Source organism: Nicotiana attenuata, chromosome 10 (assembly GCF_001879085.1).
Source record: "Nicotiana attenuata strain UT chromosome 10, NIATTr2, whole genome shotgun sequence".
NCBI classification, from domain to species: domain Eukaryota; kingdom Viridiplantae; phylum Streptophyta; class Magnoliopsida; order Solanales; family Solanaceae; genus Nicotiana; species Nicotiana attenuata.
Genome location: NC_031998.1, coordinates 29,168,347 through 29,179,571, shown reverse-complemented (window position 1 = coordinate 29,179,571; position 11,225 = coordinate 29,168,347). Strand labels below are relative to the sequence as shown.

At 37.1% G+C, this 11,225-nt stretch overlaps 1 long non-coding RNA gene across 2 annotated transcripts; it reads left to right on the top strand.

Annotated features, from left to right (window-relative positions):
* LOC109233215 lies at positions 3,554 to 10,456 on the top strand. 2 transcript variants are annotated; one of them, XR_002069060.1, is made up of 2 exons: positions 3,554 to 7,838; positions 10,122 to 10,456. It is a non-coding gene; the product is annotated as an uncharacterized LOC109233215 (long non-coding RNA). The 2 variants fall into 2 exon arrangements; XR_002069059.1 differs by having other exon boundaries at positions 3,561 to 4,299.

Sequence of the window (11,225 nt, the reverse complement as noted above, 5' to 3'; positions counted from 1 at the left end):
ATGACTCTATTTCCATATCATCATCCAAACATAATGTGGAAAAATGCTTGGAGTGTGGACCAATGCGCTCAAACACATGAACTTCAGGACTTTCAACATCCTCAACATCAATGATACTAGAGTCAACAAAATTTATATCCTCAAAGTCCTTGGTTGGCTCTAGTCTCACTTCTTCAACATTGACATCCCCAAATTGTAGTTGGCTAGGTTGTTGATGTTCTACTCTGACCTCCCCAATTAACACCTCAAACTCATGCTCTTCTTGGCTGATATCCTCAATATTGGCTTATTGAGCATTAAAAGCTCCAACCACTTGACTCAATTGAGCCTCCAACTTGCGAATAGTTGCCTCTTGCCTTTCTATGTGCAATTGTTTCTCATTGTTTTGTTCCAGAAGACACTTTAGCATATCCTTGATCTCCTTCAGGTCCGCATTCCCAGGTTCTTTGTTCCTATTAACTTCACATGAAAAGGTAGAACCATCATAGTAAGGGGTTGGGGGAAAATAAGAAATATAAGCACAACCATGAAGGTGACCATTTTTACCACCACACACATCACACACATTTCACAAATAAGATTGAGTTGGTGCACATAACTCGCTCTCAGGAACGTTTTGAAAATTTTGCCACGGGTGGTTTCCTTTACAATATGTATGGAGATCAATAGTAGAATTATCTACACCTAAATTCCCATAATTCCAAGATGTCATGTTTCTCAAATCAACAGTTATAAAAAAATAACAAGAAAAAACAAAATAAAATAATAGTTCAAACTTGAACTCTAGCAATATATACAGCTACAACTACACAGTTAGTTCCCCGGCAACGGCGCCAAAATTTGATCACGCCCAACTCTAGTCCTAAAAAGGATCAGCGGTCGCTGCAAATATAATCCGGTCTAAAAGTCTGGAGTCGAAACCCACAGAGAACTAAGGCTTAGCTGTATCTGTTTAATATCACCAAGAAGACAAGATTGAACAATTTTCTAAATTATAAAGATTGCGATTTATATTTCTAACTAATTAACTAGCAAATACTACAAAGCAGTAAAATTATCAACTAACGAAACAAAGGGTTGGAGACTAAATTAAGCAGGTCTAGAGTTATGATTTCCCCAATTGTCGGAATCCTTCTAGCTATGTTCCCTACAATTTCGCTAATGTATTCTCTACTGATCGTGAGCACTTTAGGTGCCGTAATTCTCTCTCGAGCAACTACAACAATTTACTAGACATATTCTCTTGAACTACGCTAGTTAGCTTTATCTACCCGCTCATTATGACCACGTCAAGGCTTTGCTATTTCTAAACCTACCTTTAAACCCAATATATTAATTTCTCACATACGTTAGGAGTGACATTGTTCAACAACTACCTAAATATGTACTCTCTCTCGTGCACTACACACTAAATAGGCACAGTCAATTGATGGCTATTCAATCAACAACAATAAACACGTAGTTGAACAAGTAAAGAAATCCAATGGCTCAATTATATAAAAACACAACAAGAATTTATCCTACAAAAGGTTCCATCAAAACCCTAGATAACAAATTAGATATTCATAATAGTATGTAAAACTACAATACTAAAAGTCATAACCAACAATGAAAAATAGGAAGAGGAAAGAAAAACTCGTAGAAGAATTCCCCGCCTTGCTCCTATTGTGTCTCTGCCTCCTTGCCTCTTGTTTTTTTCCTTGTTCTAAACCCTAAAAACTTATCCCATGCTCCTTTGGATGAATTAAACCTTTTATAGGTTGAGGGGATTGGTCTTGAACTTTCAAAAGTACCCTTCAGATCTGTTTTTCTGTCTGGACTAGCGCGGCCGCGCTAAGGCCGCACTAGTTGGGTTATATTCTCTCCGTCCGCGTTAGGTCCGCAGTCACAGTTTCAATCGCGTTTTTGACCCTGTTCCCTTTGGAATTTGGAAAAACGTAAAACATGAAAGTTGTAGCCCTTTGAGTTAGCTTTCCAACCATATATTTTGGAGCCCAAATGGAGTTCTTAGCAAAAAGGTATATCCATTTTACTAGACAGTGCGCAATATGCCTACTCGATTCTTTGTTCGCTCTAACTATCATCCGTTGACCCCCAAACACGATCCCGGCTTAATTCCTTGAGCTTTTACTCAGACTTCAAAGCTCCAAATCACTTGAATTCATTCCATAACATCTACATAGCTCGGAATCACTCCTACAAGGCATAAAATATACAGTTAGCGCAAGACACTAGCGATTAAAGCTCAAACTCAATTAAAGTGTAGTAAATTAGAGTGTAATAAGCGACTAAAATACATAATTATAGCCTATCATCAAAAGACATAACAAGTAATAACGACTTCAAATAAGAATAACTCAACAATGAAAGAGAAAATATGTAACAATGACTTCGAATAAGAATAAATCAACAATGGAAGAGATAACATGTAACAATGACTTCGAATAAGAATAAATGAACAATGGAAGATATAATATGTAACAATGACTTCAAATAAGAATAACTCAACTATGAAAGAGATAACATGACAATAAAACAGGCAACAAATACAATTGAAGCCTATAAGAGTATATTTGACAATAAAAGATAAAACATGAACCAACGACTCCAAATAAAGCATGTGAGGGTAAATTTAGCAACGGAGGCTACAACATGATAGGGCAACCTCAATTTAATGTACATAAGAAATCTAAAAGTCAAATATCGGTCAACATTTCCAACTTAGCTCCTAAAATGAGAATCATTCAACCAAATCAATCCTGAAACATCCGAAAATCGAATCTGACAATACATGCAAGTCATAATACACAATGTAAAGCCACTCAAGATCTCGAACCACTGAACAAAATGTCAATACTTAAAACGACCGGTCAGATCGTTACATTCTCCCCCTCTTAAACAAACGTTCGTCTTCGAACGTGCCATGAGTCTTTCCAAAGCCATCAGATCACTATATAAACTCACCATATACATACTCACTAGTGACTCCACGTTCCCCCAATTGGTATGGCCCAGGATAGCTAACATGCGCTTTGGATGTTAATTGATGGATACTATCGCAATTGGGAGGCTATGTGTGTAATTAGCCATCAAATGAAGACTACAAGTAATTGGAGGCTATACTTGTAATAATTGATTGCACTTAGCTCCTTAGAATTAGCTTATAAGTATTTAAGTCATTTTTAGCCAAATACCCACTCTAGTATAAATAGTCCTTAAGGCTTTTTATTTTAGGTAGACTTGATGAATAATAAACTTGGATACATGCAAGCCTCATACTATATCCTTATCTTTTAATTAATGCATTTATGTTTATGCCTTTAATTCTTTTATTACTTTATTTATGCTTTCATTAGTGACAAATTAATCTTAGTTGGTGATCAATTAGTAGTGAATGCTTAATTGCTTAATTACTTTATCCATATCATAATTGATTCTTGTTGTTCCAATCAATTATAGGTCTAGCTCTTATTTTCATAACCTAGGATTATAGTTGATTGAGTTTATAGAGTTAATTAGAGTTCATATCCTAATTGGTTCTTGTTAGCTCTTATTTTTAATTTCGCATTTTTTGCTACATCCTTATTTTCGTTTGTTGTTGGTATTGTTTGTTGGGTATTTGTTTTTGATTATCATCAAATCAAAAATAAATCGAAAAATTCCAAAAATAGTAAGATCTGTTCATTAACGTTCTAAAATAGAAATTGTATTTGTTCTTCACTGTTTAATCGTATTTGTCTATCTGTGCTTGATATTTTGAGTCCGAAATTATTGAATCTACTGAAATTGATTAATATCAATTGGAGATTGTCTGATTACTTGGGTTCTAGTTCGAATTCCACCACTGTATCTCCATTGGCAACTTCGAGTTTCTCGGGTTAGCTCAGATTTAAATTTCGTTGAGGATTTGGGTTCAAAATCGGTTGGATTTTTGTGATTCTTGTTGGAAACATCAACACGAAGCTGAATCTGAAGGGTCAATCCGATTAACACTGAATTTCTTGGGTTTTGATTGAAAATTTCGATTTCAGTTTCAGAGAGGACGACGAGCCGGATTCTTCTGAATTCGTGATTGTTTCTAGAAATCAATCACTGGGGGTTTGATTTTTATGCTGTTTGGAAGTTGAATCCAAAATTTGAGCTCGTTTTGGTGAAGGTTTGTTCGATAATCGGATTTTCTGGTGTTGAGGCTCGAAGAACTTCGAAGAAAAACTTCAGTTTCTGGGGTTGAGTTTGAAGCTGCGTAGCCTATGCATCGTCCCTGCACGTCGACACTTAGCCAATTCCAGAAGGCATCAGGTTTGATTCTTCTAAGTCGAAAGTTAGTTTTATGTGCTGAAAATTGTGAAGAAAGTTTGAGTTATAGCTGAACTTCGACTCGATCGTTCTGAGTTAATTGATTTGAATGAATTCGACTAGCGTGCTTAGCTTGATTTCTGAGTATTGAGCTGAAATTTGTTCTCAATTTGTTGCTGCCGTTTGTGAATCTCAGCCCTTGATAGAGTTTCTTAGTTGTTAAACCATCCTTGTATCTGCTGAATTCTGGTTTGAACTCCTTTGTGATGCTAAATTTCTGGTCATTGAGCTGCATTTCTGTGACTTGCTCTGCTGTTATTATAGTATGAAGTTGAAGCTTGGTTTGTCTGAAATTGAAAACTGGAACTTCTTCTTGTGCTTGCTGTTTGAGGGTTAAGTTCAGAATTTTTCTGCTGAAGTTAATGCTCAAGTGTTGCTGAAGTTTCTGAGTTTTGAGCAGTGTCTTTTTATAGCAAGAGCTGCACAGTTGAGCAGAAAAATATAGGTTTTAGCAGGGGTAAATAGCTACTGAGTCAGACTCGATTTGGCATTAGATTTCTGAGATTGTGAACTGCAAAATTCTACAGAAAAGAACTCAGCTGAACAGTAACTTTTGACAGCCAAAATCTGCCCTGTTTTAGCACTATTTGAGCAGGAAAATCTGCACAGCTTGGGGTGAAACTTCTGCACTGTTTCTGCCCTGTTGAACTGCTGAAAATCTGCAGTATTCGAAACAACTTCGGCACTGGTGAGGCTCCAGTTAAGCTGCAAATTTGCAGCAACTTATTCATTTAAGTTCCAGAAGTTCTGCACTTTGGAACAACTTTCTGCACAGTCAAGATCCTGCAGCAGCTGGGTGTACTTTGAACTATTTTGGACTGTGAATTGATTGAGGGAATTAGAGTTAGCTGTTCTGAAAGTTTGTGCTCAACTATGCTTTCCGCATTACTTGACAGAAAAATTACTTCAGTTTGGTTTCTGCTGATTGAATAAGGTTTTGGTTGAGTTACACCTGGAAAATTTGTTGAAGCTAAAGGTTCAGAAAGGATCGGTTGTATATCCAGTTCAGGTTTCTGCACAGTTGGTTCACGCAGAAGATTTCCAACAACCTGCAGTGCTGCCAGTTACTGTGACTAAAGGGAAAATTTTCAACACAACCAACCTAACCAATAACCACAGAACTCACCAAGGCAACCACAATCACCAAAATGACCTTATTTCCTCCACCAAACTACTGACCACCTACCCACTTCCAACCTCCAACCACACATCACCCACCACAAGTACCTCGACTACAACCTGATCAAATTCCACACAAGTTTACACTCCGCCACAACAAGTGCCACAACCACAACCCCACCAAGGTTACCTTCCACCACCCTAAGTGTACTACCCACGAGAACACCAACAACCATTTAGATTTCAAGCACACATACCCATAATACCACCACCCCAAATGACCCAACCTAGACCACCAATGAATCTACCTCCACAACATATGCCTCAAGTTCCACCAAGGAGGGACAATCTCCCTCCTCCACCACCCGTACTACTTCAAGAGCCTCGGTTGATGAACAATCCACTTTTTCAACATGATTAAGATGACACCTTGAATGAGTTGGCCGACATCCAACAATTCTTCAATGAAGAGTATAGGGGAGATGGAGTACCAAAGGGAAAGAGGCCACATCAGAGGAAGGGGAAGAGGTAGAGGTCGAGTGAGAGGAAGAGGTAGAGGGAATGGTCACCGTTTGTACCAGAGCAATATGGGGATATCAACTACTTTGAAGAGGGTGACCCGCTAGAGGACCAACCTTTTCCTAGAAGATGATGAAAGGGGTCTAAAAGTTGCCAAACAAGTTCTTCCACCTTTCAAGGAAACTAGTGACTCGGGAGAGTATCTTGAATGGTTACTCAAAGTAGAAAGGCACTTTGACATCTACAACGTAAGTGATGCTAAAAAGGTGAAGTATGCCATTACTCAATTTGAAGAGAGTGCTTCATCATGGTGGGAAAAGGAGTTGAGGAGAAGGGCTAGACACAATGAACCTCCAATAACTACTTGGAGAGATTTGAAGAATGCTTTGAGGGTAAGATATGTGCCCGATTACTATCAACATGCTCAAGAAACTTCATACTTCCTACCAAGGGAACAAGAGTGTTGAGGAGTACTATGAAGAGATGGAGACTACAAGATTGAGGTGTGATGTTGATGATGATGACCAAGTTGTCATTACTAGATTCTTGGCAGGTCTTCACAAGGAAATTGGTGAGGCTTTGGAGCTTCACAAGTTTGAAAGATTGGAAGATGCTTACTTGATGGCCTTGAAGGTAGAAAGGCGCAAGGAAACAAAAGCTACAAGTCAAAGGCTACTAGTTCTTCTCCTTGGAACATGAATGATAAGCCTTGGAAATCAACAAACATTTGGGAGAAGTCCAAAGATTCCAATTACGACTTCAAGGTTCAAGTTGACAAAAGCAAGCTAAGAGTGGAGACTAAGGGACTTCCAATGTTCAAAACAAGTCCCTTAGCAATGTAAGATGCCATAAATGTCAAGGACTTGGTCATTACATGAAAGATTGTATGAATAGAAGAACTATCATTGCCATGGATGATGGAAGCTATAGAACCAAAGCTAGTCACCAAGAGCATGGAGATAGTGAACACGAAACAAGTGATGAAGAATCAGAAGAGCAAGAAAATAATGGTCTGAGATCTTAATTGTTAACAAGAAAAGTTTTAGTCATAGCTAGAGAACCTCACGATCAAAGGGAGAATCTTTTTCATAGAAGATGCAAGATTTTGGAAAACCTTTGCTCTCTCGTCATTGATAGTGGAAATTGTGCTAATGTAGTAAGTTCCTTATTGCTTGAAATGGATTTGCCGACCAAAAAGCATCCTTCACCTTATAGACTCCAATGGCTACATGAGTGTGGAGACCTTAGAGTCACTAAAATGGTGTTCATAAAATTCAAAATTGGGAGATTTGAAGATGAGTTTTGGTGTGATGTTGTTCCTATGCAAGCTTGGCATCTACTTTTTGGGCGACCTTGGCAATAGGATTGGTATGCAAAGCATGATCGGAGAACAAACAAGTATTCCCTTATCAAGGATGGCCAAAAGTTTACTCTTTGTCCCTTAACCCTATTTCAAGTGAGTGAGGATTACAAAATAGTGAAGGATATGAGGCCAAAGATGAAGAGTGAACACAAGATACAGAGAAGTGAGGTTGAGAAAAGTGACAACTCTAGAGTGGAAAAAGGAGAGGAAGTGTGCAGTGAAAAGAGTAAGTTGTCACAAGAAAAGACTGAAGAGTTTGAAAAGAAAATGAGAGAAAAGAAAGAGGGAAAACAAAAAGAGAGTGGTGATTTTTCTTCTTCTAATGCTACTAACCTTTCTTCTTTCTCTAGTTGTTTTGGAACTTGTGTAGAGACTTTTGGAGACGAACCATCAAGTGAAGTTCAATCCACTTTGAAGAGATTGGAAGAAAATTAATCTACCTTTTCAAGAGGACTTATGGAATTAAATAAGGAAGTGCAAGGTAAAGAGAACTTCCTTCTACTCATGATACTTTAGTTGATTGTGGTGATACTTTGAGTTTAAAAGATAGCTATGACATTAATGAGTTTGATATTTCTTTATCTTGTGATGAGGACAATAATTGTGGCTTAAAACTAGCTAAGAGTTCTTGTGCATTATTGGATGATTCTAGTTCTTTGTTTAATTGTAAGGCTCCGTGAATTTCTATAGCTAATTCAAGCAATTTCGAGCTTAGGAATACAATTTAATGTACACCCGAACTACATGAGAAATTACTGACTACATGAGAAATTACTGGAGTGGATAAAGTTATTTGGATAATTGAGGATAATTATTTTATTAATATTGAGTGTTATAATAATGGGGAACATTTGGATGTTAATTCCAAAGTAATAAAACTGAAGAAAATACAGTGAACTATCTCACCATAGCGCAACTACAGAACAGGAGGGAAGCTGAAAATTTTAGCAAACCAGTGAGCTAAAGCCTTATAGCATAAGGATATCACCAGTGGAAAATACTGTACCTGGGCCTATTAATACCTGAGCGGGGAGAGAGAAAAATAAAAGGATTTCAAGACTATGGCTTTTCTCTCCATCACCCATCCGGCCAAGGCTTTCAATACACACTTAAGCTGAGTTTTTAAGTGTGTTTTTATGATGATTTCACTTTTCAATCACTAGTTACAACAAGGTTTTGATTGGATTCCATAGGATTTCTTCAAAATCTCATGAACACCCCCAAAATTGACTTTCAAGATTTGGTCTGCAAGAGGTAATTTTTCACCCTTAAACCTACTTGCACGGATTGTTAGTGAATATATGAGCAAGGAATAAGTGCTAGCACTTATGAGATGGTGATTGTAAGCCATAAGTGTTTAACCTAGATTATTGGTGTTGTAGAGATTTTGTAATGAGTTAATTAGTAAAATTTGGTAGATGTGAGTTCATTGATGATTATAATGGTGCTAAGAAGGTAGTTAGTAGACAAAGGATGTTGTATTATCTCTTCTTGGTGGGAAGGAGGGATTGTTGGATGAAGAAACACCAATACTAGAGGTAGTTGAATGCTATGCACTCTAGGTGTTTGATAAAATGCCAAAATAACCAAAAACTTGAAATTTTTTACTAATATTGGTCCAATTGAATTATGTTGATGTAGACTGAAGTTGTAAGAGTAGTGGGAGGTTTTAGTATCACTAAAGAACTCCATCAAGGAATGTTGGCTAAACTTCTCTCTTAGAATTGAATCCCACGATGTTCTTGTAAGTCTCGAGTTGTTCATTACAAATTGACTATTCCGAATAAGCTTTGTGCTGAAAGATATATGTTCAATATGTGTTCCAAATGCTCTTATCATGTTATGTTATCCTTCGGGAATGTGTTCAAATTATAGTTTGCGTACTAAAAAATTATGACTTCTAGTCGTGTTTCAAATGAAAGCTATCACGCCAAATTGTGTAAGAAATCTCAATGTGCTGAAGACTCTTATTTGCTCACATGTGTACTTAATGTCTTGAATAGAAATGCCTTGTGTTGATAATCCATTATGATATTTGAAGAGCATGAAATATTTAATACAACCAACGTGCCAAAAATAATATTACATTTGGCGCCACTAATGCCAATGAAATGAAGATATGTGTAAAAGATTATGAAATGAGCTGAAAGTCCTTTATTTAATAAATATTTTTGGGAGTATCATTAGTAACTGAGGAAGGGTAGGTTGAAACAACCTAACCCCGAAACTACACATGTCGGTGTAGGAATGGATTATGGTTATTCCCCTTATTTGGGATGAGATTGATGTGATGAAATTATTTCCCTTAATTGGGATGAGATAATTTCTAGAAAAGGGTTATGTCGATCCACACGGTATTGTGGTGAGACAGCCTAGTCGATCGGGTCGAGATCGGACGCCATGCCACACACATGGTGGTGATTGTGCTTGAAATTGTGATTGAGATAGTGATTGAGATTGCGATTGAATGTCTTTGGGTGAGACGACCTAGGTGATCGGGCCGTGATCGGACTCCGTGCTAAATACACGGTGGTATATCGGTACTAAAGATCTCCCAACCTAAAATATGGAAATTTACTTGAAAACTTATCTTGCTCCTAACTTTATGTTTTGGTGTTATTTGAGGCTTCCATTGATTCTATGATTGTTCTTTCTTGTATTATTACTCGTTCTATTGAGAGGGTGTTTAGTCATACATACTAGTACTATTTCATATGTACTAACGTCCCTTTTGCTGGGGGCGCTGCAACTTTAATGGCTGTAGGTGGTTCCACAGCAGGCGGCACTGATCAGTGATAGCGGCACACTCTCTTCCTAGCTTACTTGGTGAGCCCCACCTCATTTCGGGGTCGTTTATCTTTTGTTCCTCGTGTAATTGTGTTTTGCAGTATAGCTGGGGCCTTATTGCCGGCACTATCATAGTACTCTTTTGTATCTATTATAGGCTCCATAGACATAGTCTGGGTTGTACATTGGTGTTGGGAAAGTCAAACTAGTTATGTTGTGTTTGAATCACTTGTTCCACTTTAAACTATGAAAGTATTTGTAATTTGAGACTTTAAAATGAAGTAACTGATGATAGTGAATTGGTGTTATATACATGACCTCCTCATTGTCTAATTCACGAAAATATATCTTCTCTTTATTCATAAGTGATCTTGGGTAGAAGGCAATCTAGCAGGCTTGCTCGGCCGGGTTGTCTCAAATGAGCGTCAGTCGCGCTCCCCGAAGTACGGGCGTGACATTAATGACTCTTTTACTAGTGATGATGTTGAGTCTTATAATACATCACCTTTTCGGGATGATGCAGGTGATGATTCTTTTGACTCTACTTTTAACTTTGTTGGAAAAAAATTTTGACCTTTATGAAGAAATGAGTCAAGAAGAATGTGTTGATGATTCTTTTGATTCTATTTTTATTCCTTTGGCAAAAAGATTTAATTTTTATGGTGAAATGACCAAATATGAGTGTGTAGATTCCTTGTTGGAGATTGAACAAGTTACTTACAATGACATAAATATAGAAGAAGAACATTTGTATTCCAATGAGTTGACTTTTCTCGTATTTGATCTTGATGATTCTTATGCATATTTATGTGATGAATTTGTTGAGTGTGAAAAGAAAAGTAATATTTTTTATGCTAGCACTAGTATTAATTGCTTTACTTATCTTATTTCTACTTTTGAAAGAACATTCTCGTTAGATTTTGCTAATGTTTCTATGAGAAAAGGTAAAAATATTTCTTTTGGTGTTTTGAGTGACCACTTAGAGCAAAAAGAACTTAACTTTATTGATTATTTTGTGAAGGTTCAACAAGAGAAAGTTTCTAAGGGTAGAAAGGCCTTGAACTAACATTTTGGCATACTT